At 37.4% G+C, this 12211-nt stretch overlaps 1 protein-coding gene across 2 annotated transcripts in view; it reads left to right on the top strand.

Annotated features, from left to right (window-relative positions):
• LOC128990762 (tyrosine-protein kinase Dnt-like) overlaps nucleotides 1–12211 on the top strand; it is a 75866-nt gene that overhangs the window by 37700 nt on the left and 25955 nt on the right. The window lies entirely within an intron of this gene.

Here is a 12211-nt window from a genome sequence, read left to right as displayed (position 1 = left end):
CACACTCTCGTCAACATCTTTTCTTAAAGTTATTTTTTTACTATTCCAGAATTTTATCCCGGACATTTCCGAAACTAGGTAGGCATAATGGAAACTTCTCTTGATCCCAATTAGGAAGTGGTCATGAAATAATTCCTAGACTGTAACTGTAAACTTCGCCTCAAAATATCTGCACGTTTAATGGCAAGGAAGAACGTTTAGTGAAGTTCACTTGGATCATAAGTTTCGCAGTTTGATCTACCCACTTTATTGTAATTTTATGATTTAGCTCCCGCTAGTTTAACGACCAGTACATGTTCCCGGACTCGGTTCACCGCGTTGTCACACCAGGAGACTCACTCCAGTCCAGTCCAGTCCGGCCTCCCGTGGGTTTACGGCCTGGCTGCGTGTCGGGTTGACTATAAATATCCGCTGCATATCTCCGCAGCTGCATTGCCATGTACACGCTGGTTTATGGGAGGTATTTGCAGATGCAAGTGCGGGAGGTTGCCCGGTTGTCCAATGATTTGTTGGGTGCTTCGTCAGATTAGGTTTATAGAAGACTCCAACCTTTTTCTATTTCATGTGACCATTAATTCAGGATTTATAGACCAATACTACGGTAGTTAGAGGTTAACATTGCAGTATATGTATGTTTTTACTATACGAACATGGTGCATTTGATGGTTTATGAGTTCATACGAGTTTTCTGTAACTGTTCCTTGGAATATTAATGGTTGGATTAGCATTGTTATATGGTGAATATATTGGCCAACTTTTTCTGAGCGTTGCAGTAAACTATCTTCGGAGCAAACTACAAATACAGATGGGAGATTGTCAACTGTCTTCGTCAATCCAATTCAACGAAGGGGTCATCTCCCGTAAACCAAGATTCTACTAACGCTTCTCCAAACTGTTCGTAAAGATTTTTTACCTTGTAACTGGACTAAATATTTTTTCCCAAATTTTTCGTATTCAGGATTTTATTATTTCATCCATATCCTCCCACACACGAGCAGGCGCGACAGGTGACCAGATGCTATCGCGGACGTCCCGCCGGAGTACCTCAGGGACGTGTTCTTGGACCTTTACTATTTACTGTCGGGACAATGGCAGAGTCATGGACCGCCTGTGGGGAGGGTTCTCGGACAAATAACCATTATCTTTAACTGGAATGACGCGCCATCAATCTTTGAACAAACATGACATGTTCCTTTAATTTCTTTTTATCTAAATCCCTTGGGCTTTAGACTTCGATGTTTAACTGGATTTACGTTATACTTTACATATGTATTAAATTTTAAACGACCTTGTGCTAAAATAATGTAATATATGATTCCGAAGTAAAAAAAACACTATCATATCCTTATTGTTTACTTATCTAGGTATCTTATTACCTTATTATCTTACCTAATTTATCATGCCACATAAGTTACACATTTAGATAATTGTATAAACGACAAATTGTCTTGTAACTTACAATGTACACATTTCCTTCCAACATATATTAATATACCTTAACTTGAAATTTGTATCTAATCTAACTAATTTGATTTGTGTTACAGGTGAGTTTTGGATCTTTATGCTCTTCGTAGAGAAATCGAAAGTTCCAAGAAAGCAAATGAGGTTTTGTGAGTATTAGGATTAATTAAGTACGGAGACGCATGTTTAAGTTTATCTTTCGATTCGACAATTGAAGTTTCGTACATTAGATTTGCACACTTCGAGGTGGAAGGTTTTTAATTGAAAAACTAGGAGTTATGAGGAAATTTCAGACAGCTCAAATAAAGATGTAGACGAACCTCATCTTTACCAATGCATTGCATTGCAGTAGTAACGATGATTAAGTACTATACTCTATGGTAGCGGTGTTCTCAACTCAGGACGTTCCAAGTCACTCGGCACACACTATAATGCGGCATATCAAAGAGCGTGTAGTTTGAAGAGTATCCGCGGAATGGCCATCACAGAATCACCGCGGGCCTACGATACACAGGCTATCCCGGCCCATTGTAGGTAATTATACACCGCAGCCGCTAATCTTCACCAGCTAGTTACATCTGCAGAGTTGAGTCACTCAGTGGAGAATGGCTCTGTTATCTCCTGCTTCCTCACTGGGGTGTACCTCGGCGACAAACCCTTCTCAGCGCCTTCTAGTAACGATTGAATCGTCTTCTTTTGCTAAATATAGTTTATCGACTTAATGTTGATGGAAAGAAGTCACACTCAGTCTGTTAATTACAATGTTGTGTCAAATTTGTTTTTTGGTTGATTTCAAAGTTTACATTTTAAAGAATATTGTAGATTTTTCTTTTGCACGTATTTAATCATCGTGTACTTATGAAATGATCCATATCGTAGTCGATATATCTTTCTTTGATTCTTTTACTTTTTTTTGTAAGGTTATTTACCAAATCCTGATCTTGTCACCATATAACGTCGGCACAGTATCATAGTAATCATAGTTTGCAAAGTATCTAAGTCAGCAATAATTAAAATTACCACTAATATTAAAATCTGCCTATAGCTTATATTAAAATGTAGGCCTAATCAACTTTCTCTCTGAAAAGTTGATTTTAAAACAATTCCTGAAATTTACAGACAGTAATTACAATGTGAATAACAGTATTTCGCTGTATATTTTCCTGCCAAATTCACCAAGGAAGAGACATATGGATTGTGTGTCGTGTGTAGCTAATATTCCTCATTCAATCATATTCCCAAATAAAAATAATTCAAATTCAGTTTCAACACCCAACATCAAGTTAACTAGGGAAACACGATCAGGATTTGTTTCTCAACAATCCAATCACAGCTCCAAACCTCCAACTGTTACTTTTACAAGCTGTGATTAGCAGGAACCGGTTCAAAGTCAACGCCTTTCTCATCCGAGTGCATCAAACTGTGAACCATTGATGTATGTAAATTGAGCAGTTAGGCCGGCTAACAAGTCAGCACTATTGTGAAGTGTTAATGGCAGGAAGGAGTGCTTTGTTAATTATATCCTTCCCTCTCTCTTCCTCTATCACCTGTGCCGTGCTCGCAGCTTTGGTTAAGTGTTTAGTTGAAAATCAAAATATAAACCTAGGGATTGATAATTATTTACAGATCAAACAGTTTAGAAATTCTGTTTGGGGAGTCAGTCTATTTCGTTAAAAATTGCTTCACTGTCAAGGATGGTACGAAATCGTACTGTTAAAACCTTACCCTTTAAACAACTTTAATTTAAAACTTGGGAAAATACTTTCAGCACATTTGCTTTAGACTATGATACATATAACCAAAAGACTCAACCACAATAGTTTGACAATACAGTACACTTCTTGTTCTATATTATTATACGTTCATGTTCTATGTGTCCATGTTAGACGTACGTTGGTAGTGATACTACCCAACTTTAAGTTTGTGTCAATCGATAGCCTATATAATGATGAGGCTTTCATGTTAACATTGTACATTTTCGTCGTATGGATTTAATTATTGTGAACCGTAAAATTGAAAAACAAATTTGTTAAGGGGAAAGAAAAGATCTTCATAGCCTTACAATTACGAGACCTATCAACAGGGAAAGCCATCTCTCATTGACTATGTGCTCTATAGTTTAAGTAATAATTGGTTGTGAAATTGAGGGTTGATTTTCAATATTTTATATATTGTTAAACATAAACAACTTATTCTTCGGGATATACCTAAAATTCTCCCCCACAAAGCTCTAAGGGTGTTTCTTAATGACGCCTTGCCTCACACTACCATGCCATTAGTAGTTATAGTTTTTCCAGAAAAACGGTAAGATAGTACACATGCAGTACTATTGATTCCATAACCACTATATCGTCCAACAGCTATACCTACTGGGATGTTCGGGATACAGTCGCCGCCAAGCCTCCCAGCAGCCGCAGTTCGCAGTCCCAGATTATGATCACCTCTGATAAATTGTCAAACATCGCACAAGCAGTTCTATTTAGTCCATTACTACTATATCGTCCAACAGCTATACCTACTGGGATGTTCGGGATACAGTCGCCGCCAAGCCTCCCAGCAGCCACAGTTCGCAGTCCCAGATTATGATCACCTCTGATAAATTGCCAAACATCGCACAAGGAGTTCTATTTAGTCCATAACTACTATATCGTCCAACACCTACACCTCAGTCTGGGATGTTCGGGATACAGTCGCCGCCAAGCCTCCCAGCAGCCGCAGTTCGCAGTCCCAGATTATGATCACCTCTGATAAATTGTCAAACATCGTTAGTCGGACGGTGATTTATCTACTCTGCCGCCAACTACTATTATTCAAACCGGTTTCAAATTGTTATCTGTGGCCGGACAGTATTTATTTTGCTTTTTCCACGTCCGACAGTCGCTGTCCCACACCTCGCACCGCGGGGTCTCCCGCCTTTATGTTGGCATTCAAAACACCATTGCTCATAAACCCGCCATAAACATTATGGTTACCCGCCGTTTTTCAACCGTGTTTATTTTCGTCCGTGTTGACCATGTCGAATAATAATAAGTGGTGATATATGAGGTTGGTGATTTAGAGAGGAAAGATGTGGAGGTGTTTGGGTGTCAAAATAAAATATTGAGATTTATTGGTGAATCAATTTCAAAAATCACCGATGTTGACATCCACTGTTCTTGTACAACGGTTAAAATGCTAAAATTCCCCTTTGAAAAATGTTTCTTAGTTTTTATCACCAAGACTAGTTGCTAGTTCTCACTGTTTAGAAAATTGTCTATTATTATTATTCAACTGTAACGTCAGATATTAACAATATAGTTAATATGTACATTGATGTTAGAGCAAATAATACATCATGAGTATCTTATTCCTGCGTTTTTGGAAGTGTACCCCATTCAGAAGTTCATGTATTTTATGCATCAATCAACTATAACTTCTACAAATAACAGTAGAGTAAATTTATGTCACAAGTAACTCATAATTGGCTCAATCCAAAATCATTACACGTTTTACCTCAACCCTCAACCAAAGCTACAGTCTACAGTCACAGTTTAATTAAGCTCACACCTGCCTCTACAGCACGAGGGTTTGAAAGGGTTGAAGCAGCTGTGAAGTAAAGTGTGTTTGTTGTTTCACCTGTTGTTGATTTAGTGTTTCTAACGCCTTTGGCATTAATCTAACCAAATTGCAGCAATTAAAGGTGTGAACATTAGGGGCGTGGCGGGTTTGGGTGGCTGTTAGATTTTGAGTAGTATTTTCCTCTAAGCTGCTAAGTAGAAAACCACCTGCATCCTGTGAAAGGGATAGTTTGTACATAGGTTGGGTGAATAGCTATTTAGATAAGAAGAGATTTTTTACTACGGTATCATATTTAGGTATAAAACTATGAGCCCTACAATTATTTGTCAAAAATGAACTGGATTATAAAGAATAATTTTCAAAATCTTTTATTAGACCCTACCACTGATATTACAGATATATATATCATATACGACTAATCTATAAAAGTAGAACCTAATTATTGTTAATTTTCAAAGCTTTTAAAGGATTTGTGAAAAGTCCTTCTTGTAGATTACAGCTTCCTCGTACCCAGGTTTGTCCACCTCATGCTACACGAGACCGTTTCTGTTTGGTAATTGCTTGAAAGCTTCTCTAGCGTGCAGCCAAACGCAGAGTAATCTGACTGAAAGATTTGCCTCAATTGCCCCAAGCAACGGCAGGTTTTAATTCACCTCTGCAGTCACATCGAGAGCCACTTGTCAACTTTTCAAACGTCTGTTTTTACAATATTTCTTGGGCCGTAACTCTTTCAACGAGAGTTGTTCATTGAATGGTTCTTTTCTGTCGAGAAATTGAATTTGGTCTGTGGTAGCTTTGAGTATAGGACAAGGTAATTGAAACTACATGATTGATCCTATAGATTCTTTGTTGGGGGTTTGATTCGCTGAGAACGAATTCAGTATTTATTGAATTGAATGCTGCTTATTGAGAGTACGCGTACTGTGGTATTGAGATTCTGATCATGCTTGAAATAAAAATATGACTCCAAATTAATGAATTTAAACCTAGTTATGTAATCAAATTAAACATTTTAAGTTATTTAAACCTTCAATCATCTTTTAATTTAAACAATGAAAATATACACCTCTAACTATTAAATACAAGATGAACTATTAAAATGAATTATGTAGCGCCCTAAATATTTTTAAACCAACATAACAAATCGACATGTATTTCATTATCTTTGTACTAAGAGTATCTCAGAACAAAAAGAAATCTACCCAAGAGAAGTGATGTTTAATTATATGTCGAGTCAAAGGGTAATAGGTTAAGGGAGCGGTCAAAAGCCAAATGAATAACCCCTCTCTTGTCTGTCTTAATTTACTCAACTGCCATCTTACTTTTTGCATTTAATCCTATTAATTTTTCCCCTATTGCATTCTTAAAGTTAACCATCATAGTATTTTATTTTAATTTGAAGTGTGTTTATTGGAGGGGTTTTATCTATTCCGGACGGTTACCACAACAATGAATAAATAACACAAACTTGATCAACAAAACACACCGCGTGGTTACAAGTTTACATCCCAATTCTTCCTGTCGGTTCTTGGCATTAGTGATATAAATTGCTTAATAATGCAAAAAATTACCCTATTTTTTACTTCAGTGACGCTAATATTACGTCTATAGACGTGTTAAAAGAATTTTCTCTCTTATAATCCTCTAATCTAACACGTCAGTTGCAATAATTGTATTACACCGCATTCACCGTGCAGCCAATCCTCTATTTGTCTGATTGTCTCCCCTCTAAATCCGCCAAGCCGGGAAGATGTCCCATTTTGGATTCTCTGCTGTTATTGTACTATTTAATCCGCTTACTTCACCCTCCAGAGCCGTAAATGAACGTAACCAATTTCTACTGTGAAGTGCAATTATTTTAGTGGAGATTATGCGTTATCTCGTAGGAACATTCGAGGATTGTTCATTCATTGAGGGATTTACTGGGTTAATCACCAAAATGTATTGTGCTTCCAAGGAACAATTAGCATAGTGGCAGTAGAATAATTCCTGGCTATCCTATCGGGAGAAGGGGTGTAATTATGAAGGTATGATGCTTGAACAAAATATACAGTGGATTAAAAGAAAATATTTTCTAAATTCGAGTTATTTATATAACTAGAAACCGAGCTATAGTTGCTATAGAAGGTAAACGTTTTGACTGTGATAAACAAACAATTCACGATTGAGGTAATATAACGGAGATGGGAATTATGGCAAGTTGGTTTTGGATATTGAAAATAGACTTACCGTCCTTTTCTAAAAATTTAATTCAGTTTTGATGTGTGTCAATTGCCACACCCATTAGAGTGCTGTTGCAGACTATGTATATGGATATTTTAGAATTCATGAAAGAGTGAGGACTATATATTGTAATAACGTCAGGGAAAAGCGACATTGTACAACAAATTTTCTTTAGGTTTAGGTAAAAAAACACACTCTACATTCATCAGACTAAATCCCGAACGTATCTAGAAGGACGATCAATGTTTCTCAAGGGATTATGTTTAATCTATGGTTAATGGAGACGGGAAGGGTAAGTATGGAAAATCTCTAAAGCTAACAAGACTTCTCCGAGAATATATTAATTATATGAAAGTTTGTACATCGGTGTTTACAGTAAGTGTTTGGACTGTTGAGGCCAGAGAGCACAGAATTTCTATTCTGTGCTCTCTGGTTGAGGCAGAAAGGGGGTAGACTTCCATATCTGTTAGCAAAAACATCCGAATGAAAATATCGATTAGGTTAGGTTAACCTAACCTAACCAACCAAACGATATGTCGAATGAAAGAATCGAATAATCGATATTTTCATTCGGTTGTTTGTGCCAACAGATACGGAAGTCTACCCCAGAAAGTTGCCAAAGCAAATACTTAATATGTATCACAAACGATTCAGTAGCTGAATGCCACTTGTGATTCGCTCCTCAGTCTCGCCTGATTGCGCCTGATTGCTGCTGGCGTCGAGTCAGCGCAATCACTCAATATATTCACGACACGCAGCGAAGATTTGCATTGTCAGCCGACAAATCATTCAGTTATCGCCTGCCAGGTGAGCTGATTGGAATGTATATGGTTGCCAGCTCAACTAGCCCGACGTGCACGGTCAATGTGGAACGGAGAGTAGGAAGTTGTAAGCTTGTGTGATATACTGAATGTGGAACGGACAGCGGAGTGTTGATTGTTGAACTGGCTTGTCGTAGGTGACAACTAAATGTAGAATATGCTATTTACTTGCATGGAGTATCGTGTTTTGTTACAGAATGTTATATGGAGAGTAGGAAGTTCTGTATTGTGATCAGACTACTGCATGTAGAATGGATGGTAAATTGTTCAGTAGTAAATTGGCAAAAAGTGATTACTACATAGACACATACATATACACACACATACACATACGACTACATAGACTCAAGGATGTATGCTTCAAAAGAAATTGTTACTGTTACACTACCGTGTGTGGCACTAGTAGTAAAGTGATAAATACATGTAGCCTATATTAAACTGTTGTTTTGTGGTTGACTTGTAAATTTACAATACAGAGTGTATAAGGGGCTTTTTGTACTAAATTTAGACCACTGAATGCAATAGGAAGAGTAGAAAGTACAGTATAAACTATCGAATGTAGGTTACAGTATATGAAGCTCAATATATTAAACTGGCATGTTGTCTTTTGATTGATCAGTAAATGTAAAATACAAAAATTATTAATCCCAAACGCGTCTTGTTTAGTCTTCAGAACGCAGACCGCAGATTAGAGCGTGTCCTAGTCTAAACAAAGCTGCGTGCTTGGACTGCAGTTTACACTTCACACTCCCGGTGTTTATGTGTGAGGTTATTTCTGCAGTTCGGGTTTATGCGAAGTGTGACTTTGCCATAAACAACAGCACCGCACATGTGTCGTGCCTGCGCCAAACTGGAATGTGCTGTGAATACCATTACTGGACGTTTCTAAATCGAGGTTTTCACTTCTTTGGTCTGTACTCTTTGTCTAGATCTTGGTCTGTTAATTGTTTAGATGATAATATTATTGGTAAAAATAAGATCGTGAAATGTAATTTTTAATCTGCAATAGTAATTTCAGTGGACCCACAGAGAAGTAAAGTAATATTACTTCTCTTCTCTGCATTGGGCCTTAACAAATTCAATATAGTCTTAGTAGCAAACGGTTGAAAATGAACTTGTAACCGTCCAATTCAAACGTTAAACTGTCTAGTTGTCCAACTCACATTGCGCAGACGCTTTTATCTGTCCAAGGAATCATGCAGGTCCGGGTATACCACTCGCTGTGAAGGTAAAAGTCAGGTCCCAGGTTGGAGCCGCGGGGGTCCACAATGGTCCAAGGCAGCTGCGTCCACTTGAATTCCTGACTTTAGGGTTCCCGGAATGTTTATCTATTTTTGGCCTCGAAAACTGTCAAGGGCCGAAAACTGAAAAACTGCCAGCGTCCCTCATCAATCAGCTGTTGCCCTTGGGAGGGAGGGGGGGTGTCCACGATTGTCTAGATAAACTCATAATTGGACACTTGCTTAAACCCCAGCCTCACATTCGGTGATAAATGGAAAAGATACGCGTCTTCCCGCGGAATCCGGATTTTCTGGCGGGAAAGGACACTTGTCATCTCCGAGGTGCCTAATGGGCCTGGTGAGGAATTAAAGCTGTCAAAACATTTCTGACACGTTCTGGAAATGTCGTTATTAGATTAATAAGAGATTGGTAAATTTAGTCTGGGGTTTATCAGTGGTTTGGTGTGAATGTTTAGTGAATATATTACGAGAAGATTAGCTAATGGATGGAAGGTTTATGTATTTTAGGGGATTTTATCCTTTAAATTTATGTACAGGATTTACCTAAATACGTGGTTGGTTCACCTAGCTCCAAAATGGATATTAATGTGATATTTATCTTCCGAAAGTACATTAGTTTCCTTTTGGGATTTATCCGTTTGTTTTTTTAAGTCTCCAATACCTCAAAACACAAACAGAGTAGGCAACATTATAACAATTCATCATATCATTGTCATTCATGCAGATAGCATTAAACTGTGAACGCCTCAACGATTCCTTGACTTATTGCCTAGACACTTAGACACACGCCAGACATTAAAGCTGTCTGATGCCGGAAACAATGTTTTACACACGTGGCGACGACAGCGCGTTGCTAGAGCGATTATCCGGCTCATGAAGGACCAAAAGGCCGTGGTGCGATGACGTATGTGGTGACGTGTGATTGTGATGGCAGTGGACTGTGTGACATTTATCGTTTGTACTCTCCCCGTCCCTTCCCATCATATTTATCTCTGTAATGTAAACAAACCTTTTTTGTGTCAAACTTGAAATTTACTGCGAACACACGTTATGGGCTGTCTGACTATGACAAATATCTCTGTAATTGTTGTTGATATCTGTGTAGTTAATGGTTATTGACATTTTGAAAAGTTGAATATACATATTTAGGTATAGGTATGGTAAACATTATGCCTGAAACTCATTTTTTCACGAGACATTGAGTAAAAATTAATTCGGACGTGTTTGAAATAACCGAGCATACAATATATTGTCTAAAATTTCAATCACACTTACGTCGATTTAATATGTTGTTTTCGCATTAGTATTATTGTCCCCGCATATGTTATTCAAAGCTTCACATTGAGGACACATATTTTAAGAGGAAACATAAATGAGAAAATTTTTATTTTGTAACGTTTACTTGTTACAAATTCTATGTGGTTGCATCATGGCTAATGTACTTACAGTAACACCAAATCGGTTCCAAATTAATTGCACCTTTGGTGATAATATAGTTTAGGTCATAACTAAAATGATCGTATCAAACAAAGCCCACGTGATGAGCTAAACTTGATTTTGGACAAAAGTAGTTTTTTAAAGACGGGATTTACCTAGAAAACTTAGGGAAAAGAAAGGAAAGAAAGGTTTCCTTAGAACAATACCAGCTAAGAGACTTGTAGAAGCTAACAGTTAAAAGCTCTCCGTCCTCTAGCACTAGGACCTTGTTTGTAACAGCCATGTACAATCAATTGGTCCCGGTCCGACTGATTTAGGGGAGGGCCGCCCTCACAGTACTTTCTCCCTTGAAACACCGGCTCTATTATGGGGCGATTTGTTGTATCAGTGTCCCGTACTACATCTTCTAGTTTGGTTGGCGAAACTTAAAGAGCGAATAACTAAAAGCAGCGAAAAATAGTATGAAATTAGTTTTGTAAGTACACTTTAGGGATCAGCCCATGTCTTTCATGTTTATGTTCACGTACCGTGTCAATTATACCTACATATCTCTAATTGGGTGCAGAGTGCGGCTGGTTTTATATATGATTAGAGCGCGAAACATCCGTCCTGGAGAACTGGGTTTGAATTCTGCCAATGATATTTTGAATTAACTTGGTGGTTCGGAGCCCACTTTTACCTGTAAGTCACTTATCTAGAAAATAAAATGCTATTTGGCCTTCTAGTGAGGCAAAATTCTCACCAAAAACATACAATGCTATAGTTAACTTATTTAATTTAAACCCTAGAATATAATCTGTTATAATTATTTTCGTACTAACACTCTTGTCGTTAAATTATCATACGGTAGTATTTGTATGTCAACCTCACTTTAAAATACAAAGTTTGTCAGAATAATACTGTAGTGATTTCCTAAGTGGTAAATGTTTAAAGCTACATCTGGATTAATTAACTGATTGGAAGGATTTTAGACTGATTGCTTCATGTAAAATTGATTACAACTGATTGCAATTTAACAGATTTCGATTTGAATAAATGTATTCGTCATTTAAAACCAATCAAATCAAACAAATCCTAATCAGGTATTTACATATTAAAAAGGTAAGCTTGTTAATGTTCGTTAAGGCAATTTTGTCGCTTTCTTGTTTGATATTATTCGTTCTAATCATAACCTGTATTTTCCTTCGCACATAGAAAAAATTGTTTCTCAGTCGTGAAATCTAGATCTGTGCTAAAATATGGTAAACTAAATCATATTTATAACAGTTGCATTGTAGTGTTTAGTGTTTAATAAAACAAGTATCGTTGGTAGAATGGTGAGCCCTAGCATATGGTCGCATCGCGGCCGTATGTACTGTATTTCGCTGTGCACGTTTATGCTAATTACCTCTTTAGCCGTATAATCTAAACCAAACATTGCTGGAAACCTCCTTTCATTCTGAACAGGCGTGGAAATTATTTAGCCACTGT

Source organism: Macrosteles quadrilineatus, unplaced genomic scaffold (genome assembly GCF_028750875.1).
Source record: "Macrosteles quadrilineatus isolate MER2022 unplaced genomic scaffold, UCM_ALF_1.0 Scaffold_3__2_contigs__length_128488019, whole genome shotgun sequence".
NCBI lineage: Eukaryota > Metazoa > Arthropoda > Insecta > Hemiptera > Cicadellidae > Macrosteles > Macrosteles quadrilineatus.
Note: the sequence above shows the minus strand (reverse complement) of the source record. Positions and strands in the feature narration are given on the sequence as shown.